At 48.2% G+C, this 15,511-nt stretch overlaps 1 protein-coding gene across 2 annotated transcripts in view; it reads left to right on the forward strand.

Annotated features, from left to right (window-relative positions):
* The window catches only part of RHOG (ras homolog family member G), a 40,853-nt gene that overhangs the window by 1,183 nt on the left and 24,159 nt on the right, over positions 1 to 15,511 (forward strand). Inside the window, exon 1 of one of the 2 annotated variants that reach the window (XM_081002397.1) lies at positions 10,232 to 10,365. The exons of the other annotated variant lie outside the window; for it this stretch is intronic. The gene's annotated coding sequence lies outside the window, so the exon portion shown is untranslated. Of the gene's footprint in view, positions 1 to 10,231; positions 10,366 to 15,511 lie in introns of those variants that run through there. 2 annotated transcript variants of the gene reach the window in all.

The raw sequence follows: 15,511 nt of genomic DNA on the forward strand, positions 1-15,511 counted from the left end.
TAAAATGTGCATTTTAAATCTGACTTCCTTTCGTAATGTTTTCTTTTGAAATGTTTGCATTTTTTGGGTTAACTTTGTTGCGTTATAGCCAATAACCTGAAATGCAGAGATTTAGTATACTTTTCTGTTATCAGCAGCCTGATTAACAATAGCCCGATATTAGAAACAGTCTACAGAAATAATACTAATACTAATACTAATACTAACACTAATACTAATACTAATAATTTATTATTAATACCCCGCCCATCTGCCTGTGTTTCCCCAGCCACTCTGGGCGCCTCCCAACCAAATATTAAAAACAACACAGCATCAGACATTAAAAACTTCCCTAAACAGGGCCGCCTTCAGTTGTCTTTTAAAAGTAAAATAGTTGTTTATTGCCTTGACATCAGGTGGGAGGGCGTTCCACAGGGCGGGCGCCACCACCAAGAAGGCCCTCTGCCTGGTTCCCTGCAACCTCACTTCTCGGGAACCGCCAGAAGGCCCTTGGAGCTGGACCTCAGTGTCAGGACTGAATGATGGGGGTGGAGACGCTACTTCAGGTCTACTGGGCCAAAACTGTTTAGGGCTTTCAAGTTCAGCACCAACACTTTGAATTGTGCTCGGAAACGTACTGGGAGCCAATGAAGATCTTTCAGGACTGGTGTTATGGGGTCTCGGCGGCTGCTCCCAGTCACCACTGGGAAACCTGGTTAGATAATATTTGGCTCTATTAGAACGCCTTACTGGCCACAGAAGGGTAATTAAAGGCATTTCAAGGAGAAACACTTTTGGTGAGACTTGGCTTCTTATCGTTTCCTTTCCAAATAAGATGGAAGAGACTTTTATTCCACCCCCCAACACAAGAATCTCTGCAGATAATACATAAATAGGGCATCCTGATCAAATTTGCAGATGACACCAAATTGGGAGGGGTGGCTAACACCCCAGAGGACAGGATCACACTTCAAAACGACCTTGACAGATTAGAGAACTGGGCCAAAACAAACAAGATGAATTTTAACAGGGAGAAATGTAAAGTATTGCACTTGGGCAAAAAAAATGAGAGGCACAAATACAAGATGGGTGACACCTGGCTTGAGAGCAGTACATGTGAAAAGGATCTAGGAGTCTTGGTTGACCACAAACTTGACATGAGCCAACAGTGTGACGCGGCAGCTAAAAAAGCCAATGCAATTCTGGGCTGCATCAATAGGAGTATAGCATCTAGATCAAGGGAAGTAATAGTGCCACTGTATTCTGCTCTGGTCAGACCTCACCTGGAGTACTGTGTCCAGTTCTGGGCACCACAGTTCAAGAAGGACACTGACAAACTGGAACGTGTCCAGAGGAGGGCAACCAAAATGGTCAAAGGCCTGGAAACGATGCCTTATGAGGAACGGCTAAGAGAGCTGGGCATGTTTAGCCTGGAGAAGAGGAGGTTAAGGGGTGATATGATAGCCATGTTCAAATATATAAAAGGATGTCACATAGAGGAGGGAGAAAGGTTGTTTTCTACTGCTCCAGAGAAGCGGACACGGAGCAATGGATCCAAACTACAAGAAAGAAGATTCCACCTAAACATTAGGAAGAACTTCCTGACAGTAAGAGCTGTTTGACAGTGGAATTTGCTGGCAAGGAGTGTGGTGGAGTCTCCTTCTTTGGAGGTCTTTAAGCAGAGGCTTGACAACCATATGTCAGGAGTGCTCTGATGGTGTTTCCTGCTTGGCAGGGGGTTGGACTCGATGGCCCTTGTGGTCTCTTCCAACTCTATGATTCTATGATTCTAAATAAAGGTATTGTTTCTATACTACATACTGCATATGAAACTTAATAAGAATGTACCACTGGACAAGTTACTGTAGTTATATGCTGTTCTTGTATTTAAATGAAAAACAGTTTAAAAATACCAGTACTGGTTTAAAAAAAACCTTTGCTGCTTTAAATGTGAGTTCTGTAGTTGGCCTCCTTCGCAATGTTTTGCTTTGAAATCTTTAAGATAATATTTTAGTTTCCTGTTATGTTGCCTTGAATGTATACTTTAAATTTGACTTTCTTCAATAATACCTTATTCTGGGTTGTTTTATCTGCTGCATTAATGTGTTGTAAACTGCTTTGAGATTTTTTTATTCAAAATATAAAGCAATATGAATACAGTGGTACCTTGGTTTCCAAACTTAATCCGTTCCAGAAGTATGTTCCAAAACCAAAGCGTTCCAAAACCAAGGCTCGCTTTCCCATAGAAAGTAATGCAAAATGGATTAATCCGTTCCAGACTTTAAAAAACAACCCCTAAAACAGCAATTTAACATGGATTTTACTATCTAACGAGACCATTGATCCATAAAATGAAAGCAATAAACAATGTACTGCAGTCACACAATCAGTCAATCAGTAGCTGAATTGGGTTCCACGCAGTCACAAAAACAAAACAAAAAAGCCACAAAAACGCAAAATAAATAGCAAAAACAGACAGACCTCAGCGTAATACTCAAAACGGAAGTGTGGCACTCAAAACAGAGCACGTTCGGCTTCCGAAAAAAGTTTGCAAACCAGAACACTTACTTCGGGGTTTGCAGTGTTTGGGTTCCAAGTTGTTTGAGTACCAAGGTGTTTGGGAACCAAGGGACCACTGACCTTTAAAGCCCTTTGTGGCTTAGGGCCCTCGTATTTACGGGACCACCTCTCCTGGTCTGCCCCGCAGAGGACCTTAAGGTCCATGAATAACCATAGTTTAGAGGTCCCAGACCCTAAGGAAGTCAGACTATCCTCCACCAGGGCCAGGGCCTTCTCAGTGATGGCTCCGACCTGGTGGAATGCTCTGTCCCATGAGACCAGGGCCCTGCAGGATTGAACCTCCTTCCGTTGGGCCTGTAAGACAGAGCTATTCCACCTGGCCTTTAATTCTAATTCAGCCTGATCTTTTATTTCCCTTCCCTTCCCTCCCCTTTTATGAAGATCACACACTCTGGGATCCCACAGCTAATTCTCCCCGGCCTCCTCGCTGGTCCAGGCAGGGCAAATTTAGCCAGCTAGCCCTGGTGATTATCTAATGTTTATTGGATGGATTTTCCCTAAATTGATTTCTGAACTTTCAATTTTATTGTTATTCATGTTTTTATATTGTATTTTATGCTGCTTTTACAATTAAGTGTTTTAAATTTGTTGTTAGCCGCCCTGAGCCCGGTTTTTGAACCGGGAAGGGCGGGGTATAAATAAAAATTTATTATTATTATTATTATTATTATTATCCACACTGATTGTGAGCAGCTCTCCAGGGTTTCAGGCAGCAAGTCTTTCTTGGTAACCCTAGTTGGGGACACTCAGGGATTGATCCTGAAACCTTGTGCAAGCAGAGCAGTTGCTGTCCCAGCCCTGCCAATACAAAGACTCCTGAGCTCATCAGAGAACCAAGCCCGCCTCTTCAACACATACAGTCCCTATTTTGGAATTTTGGGCTCTCACAGACTGTCACTCTTTTCTATTGGGATTCCATCACATGCCCTCAAATTCAAGTTGTCCAATTACAGTTGGAGGCCTGGAAGCAATCTGCAATTAGCAGTGATTCCTGCATTAAAGGCTGGGGCTGGACTGGATGACCCCTGGGTTCCCTTCCAACTCTACCCTTCTACAATTCTGTGAGAAGATGATTTTTCTTTCTTTTTCCTTTTCTTATTTAAATATATTTTTATTAAGCTTTACATAACAAATTTAAATTCAAACACACTGTTCACCTCCTCATTTAGGATTCTCTGAATCCCTTGACTTCCTTTCTCCCTTCCATGGTTACCACTGTCAGTCTTTCCCCCCACCATCTGTTTATCTTATTTTCTCTAATTTGTTAAAAGAAGAAGAATTAATTTTCCATAGTTTTTCGCACATTACAAGCATGACTCAAATCTTGCCAAAGTTCTTAGCTGTTCACAGTGTTCTCTTAAGTACATTATAAATTTTCCCCATTCCTTCTTAAAATTCTTCTCTTCCTGGTTTCTGATTTTCCCAGTCAAGTTTCACCATTTCGTCGTAGTCCATCATCTTCATCAGCCATTCCTCTCTGGTTGGAACTTTGTCTTCTTTCCATCTCTGGGCCAGTACAGTGGTACCTCTGGATGCGAACGGTATCTGTTCCGGAGGCCTGTTTGCAACCTGAAAATAATGCAACCCGCGTCTGCTTGTGTGCATGAGCGTGATGTCATTTTGCGCGTCCGCACATGCGCGAGTGGCAAAACCGGGAAGTGACCCTTTCTGCTACTTCCGGGTCGCCGCGGGACACAACCTGAAAACACACAACCTGAAGCTTGACATGAGCCAACAGTGTGACGTGGCAGCTAAAAAAGCCAATTCAATCCTGGGCTGCATCAATAGGAGTATAGCATCTAGATCAAGGGAAGTAATAGTGCCACTGTATTCTGCTCTGGTCAGACCTCACCTGGAGTACTGTGTCCAGTTCTGGGCACCACAGTTCAAGAAGGACACTGACAAACTGGAACGTGTCCAGAGGAGGGCAACCAAAATGGTCAAAGGCCTGGAAACGATGCCTTATGAGGAACGGCTAAGGGAGCTGGGCATGTTTAGCCTGGAGAAGAGGAGGTTAAGGGGTGATAGATAGCCATGTTCAAATATATAAAAGGATGTCACATAGAGGAGGGAGAAAGATTGTTTTCTGCTGCTCCAGAGAAGCGGACATGGAGCAATGGATCCAAACTACAAGAAAGAAGATTCCACCTAAACATTAGGAAGAACTTCCTGACAGTAAGAGCTGTTCGACAATGGAATTTGCTGCCAAGGAGTGTGGTGGAGTCTCCTTCTTTGGAGGTCTTTAAGCAGAGGCTTGACAACCATATGTCAGGAGTGCTCTGATGGTGTTTCCTGCTTGGCAGGGGGTTGGACTCGATGGCCCTTGTGGTCTCTTCCAACTCTATGATTCTATGATTCTATGAAGCAAACGTAACATGAGGTATGACTGTAGTATCTGTGCTGCTGTCGCTGCATACATAAATAGTCAAGAATGATTCTTCATGCACCTTGAAGCATAAAGGGCACGATGCAGGAAGTCTCACGCGCAGGCTTCATTTCATGTGAGCCCTGGAAGACCTCTCCTGTGCCCGGAGGAAACGGAGAAGGTGAATCTTCGATTTGAATGTTGTTTTGGAACAAGACCTTGCCTGAACCCACAGTGACGGCAAATCTCTCTTGCAAATGACTTGACTTACGGAGGGCTTTACGAGGCATGTTTCAGTAAGTGATGTTTGCCTTTGATGTAGCGCTCTGCGTGGGCAGAGATTTGCCAGCGCTTTGCAAAACACCCTCCTACATAAAGCCTCATCAAACTCCACACACATTTGGGGTGGTTTTTTGGTTTTTTGTTTAAATCAAAACCTTCCTGCATTGCTCTATGGCAAGGGGCGCCAGGTCTGTCTCACATTTGTCTGATTTCCGAGACTTTACAAATAGAGAATCGTGGAATTTTTCTCCCCCTTCTAATTCTTTGTGGTCAATATTCTGGCCGCTGCTGTTGCGTAAAGGAACAAAACCCCACCTCAATACCATCACTATTAGAATGGCAAAGCAAGCTCTGTGAGTTTGTGGAAATGGCAAAATTGATGGCAATCATTAGAGGCCGTTCAAATCAGAGAATAATTAAAGAGCAAGATGGAGTGAAGGAATACATGAAAAAATATGGTTCCGGAACTGGAATATTAATAGATAATGTGTAAAACCTGCAGGGGTAAGCAAGGAAATAATAAAAGAATCAATTGAATAATTATTAAACAACACAACAAGATGGAAGAAGTAAAAAAAAAAATTGAGATCACACGTGTGAAGGGGAATGGGGGGGTATAGGGGCATTTATAAAAATTTCTAATACAATATTTCTAATTGTGTTGCATTTATATATAGCAAAAGGAAGTCTATAGCAATTAGGTATATTTTGATCTAGTCAACTATGTAATAGGCTTATGTTACAAAATGAATATGGATTTTGAATTTGATGTTTGTAATTCTTTTTCGGTTTTGGAATAAAGTTAAAAAAAGGAAAAGGAAAACAAAACAAATAGAGAATTGTGGAGTTGGAAGAGGTCTTGGGAGGTCGTAAGAACATAAAAACATAGGAGGAGCCTGCAGGATAAGTTAGCTAAAAAAGCCAATGCAATTCTGGGCTGCATCAATAGGAGTATAGCATCTAGATCAAGGGAAGTAATAGTGCCACTGTATTCTGCTCTGGTCAGACCTCACCTGGAGTACTGTGTCCAGTTCTGGGCACCACAGTTCAAGAAGGACACTGACAAACTGGAATGTGTCCAGAGGAGGGCAACCAAAATGGTCAAAGGCCTGGAAACGATGCCTTATGAGGAACGGCTAAGGGAGCTGGGCATGTTTAGCCTGGAGAAGAGGAGGTTAAGGGGTGATATGATAGCCATGTTCAAATATATAAAAGGATGTCACATAGAGGAGGGAGAAAGGTTGTTTTCTGCTGCTCCAGAGAAGCGGACACGGAGCAATGGATCCAAACTACAAGAAAGAAGATTCCACCTAAACATTAGGAAGAACTTCCTGTCAGTAAGAGCTGTTTGACAGTGGAATTTGCTGCCAAGGAGTGTGGTGGAGTCTCCTTCTTTGGAGGTCTTTAAGCAGAGGCTTGACAGCCATATGTCAGGAGTGCTCTGATGGTGTTTCCTGCTTGGCAGGGGGTTGGACTCGATGGCCCTTGTGGTCTCTTCCAACTCTATGATTCTATGACTCTAGCCAATAGCCCACCCAGTCCAGCGTCCTGTTCTCACAGTGGCTAGCCAGATGTCTGTTATGGGGAACCTGCAAGCAGGATCCATCTGTGGCTCATAGACATCATAGGGCCACGGGTGGTGCTGGGCAGTTCGAATCCCCGAGACGGGGTGAGCTCCTCTCCTTGCTCTGTCCCAGCTCCTGCCAACCTAGCAGTTCAAAAGCATGCCGGCGCAAGTAGATAAACAGGTACCGCTGCAGCGGGAAGGTAAACGGCGTTTCCATGTGCTCTGGTTTCCGTCACGGTGTTCCATTGCACCAGAAGCAGTTTAGTCCTGCTGGCCACAGGACCCAGAAATGTCTGTGGACAAACGCCGGCTTCCTTGGCCTGAAAGCGAAATCAGCGCCACAAACATTGTACTGTTGAGAGTGTATTAACTTGTGTGTGTGGTTCATTGAAAAAAAAATCTGGTAACCTTATACTAGCCGCGATGGCTCTCCCCTGCCTGCAATGTCAGAAATGCTTCCAAATGCCAGTTTTTGGAAACCACGGGAGGGGAGAGTTGCTCCTGTGCTGGGATCCTGCTCGCTGGCATCTAGTCAGCTTCTGTGGGAACAGGATGCTGTGTGAGATGAGCCACTGGCCTGATCCAGCCAGCTCTTCCTATGCGCTCAAGTTCCCCTCTTCCAGCCATGAAACTGCTCAGAGCCTTGGCAACATCTTTTGTAGCAGTGATTTGCATAACATACAGTATGAAGGATGCTGGAGCCAAGAAGATGTGCCAAGAGCTGATGGATCTGTGATCTCCGACTGGGCTCTGCCAAGGATGTTCTAGCTCTGACATCCGGTATGGAGCAGTGGGTCGGACTACAGTGGTACCTCGGGTTAAGAACTTAGTTCGTTCCAGAGGTCCGTTCTTAACCTGAAACTGTTCTTAACCTGAAGCACCACTTTAGCTAATGGGGCCTGCCACCACTGTGCAATTTCTGTTCTCATCCTGAAACAAAGTTCTTAGGTACTATTTCTGGGTTAGCGGAGTCTGTAACCTGAAGCATATGTAACCCGAGGTACCACTGTACAGCGGTACCTCGCAAGACGAATGCCTCGCAAGACGGAAAACGCGCAAGACGAAAGAGTTTTTCGTTTTTTGAGTTGCTTCGCAAGACAAATTTCCCTATGGGCTTGCTTCGCAAGACGAAAAACGAAAACGTCTTGCAAGTTTGTTTCCTTTTTCTTAAAACCGTTAATACCCTATGGGAAACCGTGCTTCGCAAGACGAAAAAATCGCAAGACGAAAAAACGCGCAGAACGAATTAATTTCATCTTGCGAGGTACCACTGTACATGGATTTAAAAGAGGATTGGACAAATTCATGTAGGAGAGGGCAATTGATTGCTACTTGCCGTAGATTTTGTATGGGGACTGATTTGTAAATCCGGGGTCCTTAGGCTGGTAGCCACCCGTAACTTTCTTGCTAATGAATTTGTACAGCCGTCTTTTAAGGCTGTCCAAATTGGCACTGCTGGAAGCCAGGAAACCGAGCGAAGGGCGAAAGGTGGGCCAGTTGGTATTAGCCCAGCTGGCTTAATGGAACCTCCACATCCAGAGGAAGTCCTGCTCTGAATTCCAACCAGGGGCAAGGTCCTCTGTCCCCTGCCTGAAGGGGGAGTGAGATGGGGTTTTGTCTCAACAGATGGGATTCTTTTCGAAAGGAGATGGCAACCAAGCTATTGGAAGTGCTTTCTGACAGTAAGAGCGATTCAGCAGTGGAATGGACGCGGGCTCTCCTTCACTGGATGTTATATACCGTATTTTTTGCTCTATAAGACTCACTTTTTCCCTCCTAAAAAGTAAGAGGAAATGTGTGTGCGTCTTATGGAGCGAATGCAGGCTGCACAGCTATCCCAGAAGCCAGAAGAGCAAGAGTGATTGTTGCTTTCACTGCGTAGCAATCCCTTTTGCTGTTCTGGCTTCTGAGATTCAGAATATATTTTTTCTTGTTTTCCTCCTCCAAAAACTAGGTGCGTCTTGTGGTCTGGTGCGTCTTATAGAGCAAAAAATACGGTATATATATATATATATATATATATGTATATGTATATATACATTTATATATACACACACACACACTTTTTTATTAGTTTTTTAACATATTAATTCCAACATTCATGCAACATAACTTCTCATCTTACGCAATATTTTTGGACTTCCGTCAACACCTCTGACGATTTCCCATTCTTTATCACTTTTTTTTGCATTTCTTAATTTCATATTACCTTTAATTATCCTTAACTAATAATTCTCCTCATTATCTTTTTTGCAATATTTCAAATAATACGCCTTACAAAACTTTTTGCAAACCTACTAGTGTAATTTGTTCATCACAATTGCTCTTCAGTCTGTAAATTTACTCCGGTCTTCTGAGAATCTCTGGTCCCGTGGGTTTCAAATCCTTCCTGTTAGTTTATCTAATTCTGCATAGTCCATCAGTTTCATCCTCCAATCTTCTTTCGTTGGTAGTTTTCACTGGACCTTTTTCAGCAGAGGTGGGACGGCCAACGGCCATGTATGACCTAGTTGAGATTTCTGCATTGCAGGGGGTTGGAATAGATGACCCCCTAGAGCAGTGTTTCCCAACCTTGGGTCTTCAGCTGTTTTTGGACTACAATTCCCATCATCCTTGACCACTGATCTTGCTAGCTAGGGATGATGGGAGTTGTAGTCCAGAAATAGCTGGAGACCCAAGCTTGGGACACACTGCCCTAGAGGTCCCGCCTGTTGTCTTTGTCCATGGAGTTTTCTTGTATGGAAGTGAGAGCTGGACCACAAAGAAGGCTGATTGCCAAAGAATTGATGCTTTTGAATTCTGGTGCTGGAGGAGACTCTTGAGAGTCCCATGGACTGCAAGAAGATCCAACCTCTCCATTCTGAAGGCAATCAGCCCTGAGTGCTCACTGGAAGGACAGATCCTGAAGCTGAGGCTCCAATACTTTGGCCACCTCATGAGAAGAGAAGACTCCCTGGAAAAGACCCTGATGTTGGGAAAGATGGAGGGCCCAAGGAGAAGGGGACAACGGAGGACGAGATGGTTGGACAGTGTTCTCGAAGCTACCAGCATGAGTTTGACCAAACTGCGGGAGGCAGTGGAAGACAGGAGTGCCTGGCGTGCTCTGGTCCATGGGGTCACGAAGAGGCGGACACGACTAAACGACTAAACAACAACAAGAGGTCCCGCCCAGCTCTAAAATTCTATGGTTTTTCAGCTGCGATCCTTGCCTTGCAGGGGATCCCTTCCAATGCCACGACCCTGTGGCGGAAGGCAAGCTCCTCGGGGCAGGGACCTGCTTGCTTGCACCCACGGGGGTGGTCCGGGGCGGGCGAGGCCGAGGCGGTCCCGATCCCTGTCCAGCCGCTGCCTTGGCTGCTGCTTGCGCCCGCCCCGGGAGAGGCAGGTCCGCCCGGGCGCCGTCGAGGGGTGGGGCGCGCCGCCGCCCGGCTTGCCGAGCCCCTTCCCCGGCGGCGGCGGCGGCGAGCGAGCCTCTGCTCCTTCCCCTTCCTCGCACACTTCCTCCGGCCGCGCTCACTTCCTCCGAGGAGGCGACGAGAAGCAGCAGCAGCGACGGCGGCGCCGCCCGGCCGGCCGAGCGCCATGCGCCCAGGTGGGTCTCCGGCTCCCCGACGGGGCGAACCCCGCGCGCAACGCTCCCTTTGCGCAAGGCGCGCCCGGGAAGAGGCGCCTTCCTCCGCCAGGGCAGGGCGCCCCGGGGCATGGGCAGAGTGCGCGCTGCTTCGGGGCGCGCCGGGATGGGCTGGGTCGCCCTCCTTCCCGATCCCGGGGCGCCGGGAGGAGGGGATCCGCCAGCCGCCCTCTGGGGCTCCGGAACCGGGGCGGGGTGCGGGTTCATCGGGGCTGACTCGCGAGTAAATCGGGGGGGGGTGATAACGGGGTGGCTGAGCTCGTGCCCAAGTTTCCCAACTCGGCGCCCAACTGCGTCTTTTCTGCCCATTCACACGACCCACTTTCCCCGCGCGTGGGCACGGGCGCACACGCGTGTTTTCGGAACAGCTGGGCAGGTAAATGCATCTAGGACATCAAGTCGCGGCTTCTAAGGCAGGGGGAGTTCCTGATACGCGTGATCCCCCCCTTTTTTTTGCTTGTTGAGATGGTACAGTCCTGAGGCGGGGGTCGGTCTGTGTCACGTGTCTTCCCCGGCATTTTTTGAATGGGTTCTGGCGGAGTCGAATGGAGAAGAAGCTTCAGCGACGTCTCTGGGGGTCCTTGGCAGGAGGGAGAGGATTGCTCCCTCGAGCTGTGTAATGTCTGCACTGACTGGCAGCAGCTGGCCAGGGGTTCAGGCTGCTGTGCAGGGCAGTTGATTGACTTTTTATGTATTGCATTTATTTATGCATTTATATCTTTTCTCCAAAAAGCTCAAGGTGGCTTTACAGGGCTCCCCCCTTTGCATTTAATCCCTGCAACAACCCTGTGAGGTAGGACAGGGTGAGGGTCAGCGAGTGGCTGGCCCAAGATGGCACCGAGTGAGCTCTAGTGGGGGATTCGAACTCCGGTCTCTCCCAGGCCCTGGTCTGGCGCTCTAAGCCAGGGTTTTCCCAACCTTGGGTCTCTGGTTGTTTTTTTGGACTACAACTCCCATCATCCCAAGCTGGCAGGGCCAGCGGTCAGGGATGATGGGAATTGTAGTCCCAAATCAGCTGGAGGGCAGATGTTCCACCATGCAGCCACGGTCCCTTGCCCAGAGATTTGGGCTGGATGTGAGGCTGAACAGGAGTCCCGAAGGGGCAGAGGAACCGACACCTTGAGACTGGCTCGATTCGGCTGGATCCGCTGTGGTGGCCTCGATCCGAGCTGCTGCGTGATCCTCTCACGCCCAGAACCTCCCGGAGCCTCCCAAGGGGGCCATTTCCTCAGTTTCTCCAGCGAGATGTTCTCAATGGGAGGGACTTTCCAGCCTGTTGACGTGTGAGCGGCTTGGAAACCCCGGCTGGGAAGGACCTCCTTGAGTCACAGAGTTCGCGATCTGCTGGTGGCAGCAGCAGAAGCAGGAAGCCTTGACTCACGGTGTGAAAAGGGCCCTTCAGAGGTCATCCAGCCCAACCCCGTTCCAGTGCTACAAAATGCAACGCTTCCTTTGGGGCAGCTTTGCTGGGGAAATGAAACCCCAAAACCCATATGTCTGCCCTCGGTTGCTTCTGGTTCCCGGTTCTTTGTCCTGTTCTGGAGAGGTAGAGTGCCACTGAACCTGGAGGCTCCATTTAGCTATCATGTGTAGCGATAGATCTTTACTCCTCTGTGAAATCTGTCTACTCCCGCCTGCTTTTTTTAAAAAAGCAAATTTAAGTCACTTCGTTTGCACCAGCCTTTGCTGTCCTAGCACCCTCCAGACGGCCTTGGTTGGACTTTGATGATTGACATCTGCCCCTGCCAGTTGGGGCTGGTGGGGGGACGGAGGGCGCCAGGTTGGCGGAGGCTGCCTAGGCCCCTGGGATGCTGATTCAGCCATGAGCCTCTGCCGTTTCCCCCACCACTTTCAATGAGGAACTGGGCGCAATCGACGACGGTCCAAAGTTCCCTTTCTGTACTTCCCCCCGGTTGAGACACCGCTGTGGAAAGTGTGCCTCAGCCCCAGCCTCTCCTCCTGCCCCGGGGAGACAGTTCTGAGCTGTTTTATCCACTCGGAGAAAATCATATAAGTGTCGGAAGGGTCCTCTGAAGGTCATCTAGTCCCACCCCCTGCAATCTCAGGCATCCCTGGCAGGCGGCTCCCATCCTCTGCTGCCTTGCGCCATCATTACGGCTTGTTTTCAACCAGATAAGAATCTGACCCGTTGCTTCTTTCAGAGACTTGCATAGTCTACAAAGACTTTCAGAGACTTTTATGTTTATTGGGTTCTGTGTTTTCAAGAGAATCCATCAAAAGTGCACAAGAGATTTCTAAGATTTCTGTTTATTTGGTTTTGCAGAGAGTGCATATTTCATATATTTCATACCGTTCAATGTTCTGTATAGATTATATAAAGAGTTTGTATCGACATTGCATTGTTGTACTCGGTCGTGTTGCCTTGGATATTATTGATAATTGTTTGCAACACAGGGGTTTAATTGTTTGGTTACTTACCGCCTTGCACAATCTGACAATGCCCTGAGAAGACCCCCCCTTCTCATATCCCCCAAGATCTTAAGACCCCTTCCTTGGGGTGCCCATGGTTACTTCGCTGGCACCCTGTAAAAATAAACTTTCAGCCCCAGTTATAAATGGGCTGCGGACTCCTTCAGGCCAACTCATTTGACAGCCACTCTGTTTGTTTTTTTTGAGGCCTGCATAACGTTTTGCACTTCCCAGTTCTGGCTTCCGCTACATCCCCAATTCCGCATGGGGCAAGCCTGCTTCGGTTTTGCACATCTCGCTATTGCAGGGCAGTTTGCCGGCGACGATGCAGCTCAGGCATCGGCTGCCTTAGGAGACACGAGCCAAGATAACTTGGCATGTGGAGAGTTTCTCTGCGTGTCGACCAGGTTTTTGCATCACTCTTGCAGGGCGGGACCCTGGGTCCCTGCCTTTCTCAGCCCTGCCTGCCTGCCTGCCTACCTCACAGGGCTGTTGTGGGGATTAAATGAGGACTAGGACCAGGGAGTGGGACGCGGGTGGTGCTGTGGGTTGAACCACAGGACCTAGGACTTGCCAATCAGAAGGTGGTTCGAATCCCTGCAACGGGGTGAGCTCCCGTTGCTCGGTCCCTGCTCCTGCCAACCTGGCAGTTCGAAAGCACGTCAAAGTGCAAGTAGGTAAATAGGTACCGCTCCGGCGGGAAGGTAAACGGCATTTCCGTGCACTGCTCTGGTTCTCCAGAAGAGGCTTAGTCATGCTGGCCACATGACCCGGAAGCTGTATGCTGGCCAGTAAAGCGAGATGAGCGCCGCAACCCCAGAGTCGGCCACAACTGGACCTAATGGTCAGGGGTCCCTTTACCTTTAGGACCAGGGAGAAAAAGGTGGAATATAAATATCTAGTAACAAACAGACAGACAGACAGACATATAAATAAGATGATAAAATAGATAAATGTTTCTCTGCAACAGGTGCTCAGAAGCCTTGCTGTCCCAACCTGGCCAGAAGCCATCAATAGTCCTCTACTCTTGCATGAATTTGCCTAATCCTTTTCTAAAGCCATCCAAGTTGGTGGCCATTGCTGCCCCTTGTGGCAGGGAGTTCCAGAGGTTAACCGTGTGCTGTGTGAATAAGTTATTTTCCTTTTCTCTGCCCTGATTTTCCTGGGAGCTCAGACAGAGGCACCCCCAGTACAAAAATGTGCTCTCCAAAACGACCCCCTCTTTCCACCGCGATGCGAGGGTCCTTTGGGTTGTCCCGGCTGCTTTTATGGGAACCAGATGTGCTGCGATCCGACGACTCTCCTGCCTGGAGGAGCTGTGCTTTTGTTTGGTCGTTAAGGAAGTCGGCTGCTCTTGGGCCCGGCTGATGCCACAGAGGGCAGGAGGGACTCACTCCTTCCCCGACCATGTGGCTCATGGAATAATAATAATAATAATAATAATAATAATAATAATATATTATTTGTACCCCGCCCATCTGGCTGGGTCTCCCCAGCCACTCTGGGCGGCTTCCAACAAAGATTAAAAACACATTAAAATGTCTAATTTTCTAAGGCTGTAATCCTGACCCTGCTCACCGGGTAGGAAGCCCCCTGCCTTGTCGATTTTGGATCGGCACAGTTGGGATTCTGTGGCCAGCTAGTTTTGCCCAAAGGGATACGGGAAAATGAGAATAAAGGGAAGCTGTGAAACGTTTCGTATTAAGCGTTGCATATTGAAGGGAGGTGTGGGGTGCGAGTGGCCAGGAAACCCTCCTTTGCAAAAATGTCTGGGTAGGAAGAAGAATCAGATTTCTGTTAGGGGTTTATTAGGGGTACTGAGCTGCTGAGCGGAGCCCTGCTTGCCAGACAGATGAGAATCACAGAATTGTGCAGCTGGAAGGGACACTGGGGTCAAATAGTCCAGCCTCCTATAGACACACCAGCTTCTGAACCCTGCTGGGCCTTGGCCACGCTGCATTGCAGCGGGTTGGACTAGATGACCGGGTGGGGTCCCAGCTCTACAATTCGATTATTCTGTGAAATAAGCAAAGCCCAGGCAGGTGGGGCGGTCCCAGTGCTTCATGGCCGTGAGAGGCATGGGGCTCACGCGCACTTCCGATCGCCTCGCAGCTAGAAAACACAGGTCCAAGTGATTTTTCACTCGTCCCTTTGAGCTCTAAATCTTAGGCTGGGGGAAAAGGCTTCATTTCGGAACATCTTTGCCGTGTGTGGGGGGAGGGAGCAAAACCTCTCTCGTCACCCTAGAACCCTGGGCCACTGGGTCCCTTCTTAAATTGGTCCTCAATCTCTTCCGACGTTCAGCAGACAAGTTCCAGGATTGGGACAGAGGGATAAAAGCCCCGTGAGAAACCTTCTTGCAGGACCTCAGCGCAAGAATGTAAGAATATAACGCCTCCTGGATCAGGCCAGGGTCCCATCTGGTCCAGGATCCTGTTCTCACAGGGGCCAACCAGAGGCCTCTTCTGGGAAACCTGCAAGTAGGATTCGAACACGAGCCCTCTGCATCAGAGTCTGTGAAGACTCTCGCTAGGGGATTCTCCCAGGTCCTCAAAACTCATCCCCTCTCCATTAGACCCCAAAGTTGAATAGCCAAGCTTTTTGGGGTGGAGGGCGCCATCCCAGAATGCTCTGTGTGCGTTGCGCTCGAAGCCTCTGGCGCCAGCAGTTAGTGGCG

This window comes from Podarcis pityusensis, assembly GCF_964106645.2.
Source record: "Podarcis pityusensis genome assembly, chromosome: 4".
Classification (NCBI taxonomy): domain Eukaryota; kingdom Metazoa; phylum Chordata; class Lepidosauria; order Squamata; family Lacertidae; genus Podarcis; species Podarcis pityusensis.